Consider the following 2957-nt stretch of genomic DNA (forward strand, 5'->3'; position numbering starts at 1 on the left):
ATTCTCTTAATGAATTTGCAGACAATGTCTGCATTCAGGAACCAGAATGTGACATCAGGGAGCAGCACCAAGACAGGTCTTCAATGCTTATCTCGGATTGATGGCGGTAATTACCAGACTCAGTCATTCCTTAGATTAGATCTTCTTTTTCTGTGTATAGAAATTCTTTTCGACAAGTCCTTTATTTTACTCTTTTTTTATCAGACAACTTGGTCAATACAAATAATATATTTATTACAAGTATATAATTTTCCGTGAACTTTTATCATACCTTTAATAATATATAATATTGAATAGATCTGCTCTGTCACTACACATTCTTATTAATTCAGTGTATCCATTTTGTTTTGCAATAAAAGATCAGAGTGATAATAAATCACAACATGATTTCTATTGCAGATATTTTATCTTTTGTATAGCACTTAAAGTTTGTGATGCACTCGTATGTTGATGCAATTTACTTTTTACAGATCAGATGAACTGGTACAACCGAACATTGACTGACTGACTTACTGGCTGACTGGTGCACATGGATATTGTTCATCGTCATCTGTTGGACTCAAGAGAAACTGATATGTTAGACCAATGTCAGTCAGACCCATTGAGTCAACTTCTGATGAGAAGAGAAGTAACACAGAACTGAGATGGACATTGCAGGAGAGAGAAAAAAAAAGATGAGGTAAGATTTTAAGCAAAAGACTTTGGAGTTACTACTGGAAATGAATCGACGGTAAGAAATAAAATCTGAGTTTATGTTCCTAAGGAATTAAATGGAGAAAGTAAAATTACCTTCCGTTCGGTAACTCTTGGAAAAGTTTTCCGTATTGTCCTTCTTATTGATACTATCATTATTAAGATTACTATTATTTTTGATGAATAAATATTTCTTTGATAATTTACTACATTAGACCTGTATTAGAACCTTTTTCTATTCCAGTACTTTCTTATATAGTTTCATTATATGGGTATCACTTACATAATTTGTCTTCAGGCATTAAGCAAGATGTATTAGATATATTTGTTTTTTTCACAAAAGATTAATTCTATGGTTATTACATACTTTCAAGAGAATTATTTTTTTAACTTCTTTTGGGATATTCCACCATTTCTTCAAATGTCACTTGCATCAGCCCTCTGGTGAGAGGTCATTCTTATACGACATCTTTTCTCGTTTTTTGTTTAGGAGTTTGAGCAGTCTGCATACAGCCAGTACTTGGGCTGAAGTGGAGAGTTTTTAAAGGCATTCTTGAGACATTTTTCGTATGGGCTGCAAAAATACAAGAGCCTGTGTATGGCCGGATGGTCCAGGCAATGTACTTAAACAACAGACATTATCTGCATTCTGGAAATAGAGTCTGACCTCAGGGAAAAGTAGGTCATCTCTCAAAGTATTAATTCCTTCACTTCTCGTCTCGGATCGATGTCAGTGAGTACCAGACACAGCCATTCCTTTACTTTGTCCTTCTCTAGAGTCATCTTCCTCTTCTTTTCACAGAGCCTTATTTCTTCAACTTCTATATTTTTCTTAAGATTTGTTGCTGGATGATTCGGTTGAGGCACAATTAATATTTCTAATTTTCACTTCTTGCGGCAGATTCAAAAAATGAAGGAGCATTTGAATGAAGGAGCCATTAGATTCCGGATTGTCCTTTGGAATGAAGGAGCCATTAGATTCCGGATTGTCCTTTGGAATGAAGGAGCCATTTGATTCCGGATTGTCCTTTGGAATGAAGGAGCCATTTGATTCCGTATTGTCCTTTTTAATGTAAATTTCTGAAGATTATAGAAATAAATAGGAAATATGAAATATGATATATTTCCTTTTGAACATTGTTCTATCATAAATGTAATGTGAAATCTAAAAGATATGATCCGTTTTGATGATCCATTCTTTCAGTTGCTATTTTATATACTACATGAGAATTTTTTAATATTAGCTTCATTTAATTGCAGATTCACATAATCAAAGAAGAGTAGTCTAGTCTCCTTGAGATATAAGACATGAACATTTTCTTCCCATCATATCATCTGGAATCCGGTTGGTTGATTAGATCCTCTTGACTGATCAACAACTCAAGAGAACTCGCCCGATCTCCTGTTTGATCACAGTCTTGATCTGAGTACCATTGGAGCTTAGCATTTGATCAGCAGACAAGTGAAGCGATCCAACTAATTCATATTTCTATAATGAATTATAATAAATACAAAATATTCCTTATTTCATTCGTATCACATACACCATCTTCATAATAAAATGAGGTAAGTTGAAAAAAAGTATAAAGCTGATCTTCTTATTTGCTATTTTTCATTCATACAGGATTTATTATTTTCAACATTAACCTATAGCAATATTTTTAGTAAGAAACTATTCTTCTGTGGCTGACATTAATATTGTGAATTAATGTTGTATCTAACTTTATATATCTTAGTTTCTCTTCCCAAAATGGGAGATGAAATTAATGAAACCCTGAAGCAAATCCCTCAGGATGATGGTGGCCCAAAGTACATGGTGATCAGTGAACTTGAATACTTGACTCTTTTGAGAATTTTATCACTTATTTCGAGGAATAAAGAACATGCATTTTGATACAGGACCCACCCATCAGTGTTCATTTTACCTCCTTCTCCTGTCTGCTTTTCTGTCCACCTGTACGTGCGTAATCTCCACAATAGGTCTTCAGGACTTCTCCTATCATGTATCATTCCACATGCTCTTCTCGGGAATTTCATTTCCACCACTCATATTATTATCTGCTCATCTTTATATCCAGTCATTTCTTGAAACCTCTATAAATACATTCCTAAATCCATAAGCCTTGTAATAACCTTTGATTCCTTCTAAAAGAAAAATCCACCTTCTTAACCTAACATCCGATGTTTCTTTCCACAGGAGTCTGATCCTAATGAGAAAAGTCCACAATAGTACAATGTCAGATTGATGCCAAGGTTAACAGTGC

Source organism: Palaemon carinicauda, unplaced genomic scaffold (assembly GCF_036898095.1).
Source record: "Palaemon carinicauda isolate YSFRI2023 unplaced genomic scaffold, ASM3689809v2 scaffold474, whole genome shotgun sequence".
NCBI classification, from domain to species: Eukaryota; Metazoa; Arthropoda; class Malacostraca; order Decapoda; family Palaemonidae; genus Palaemon; species Palaemon carinicauda.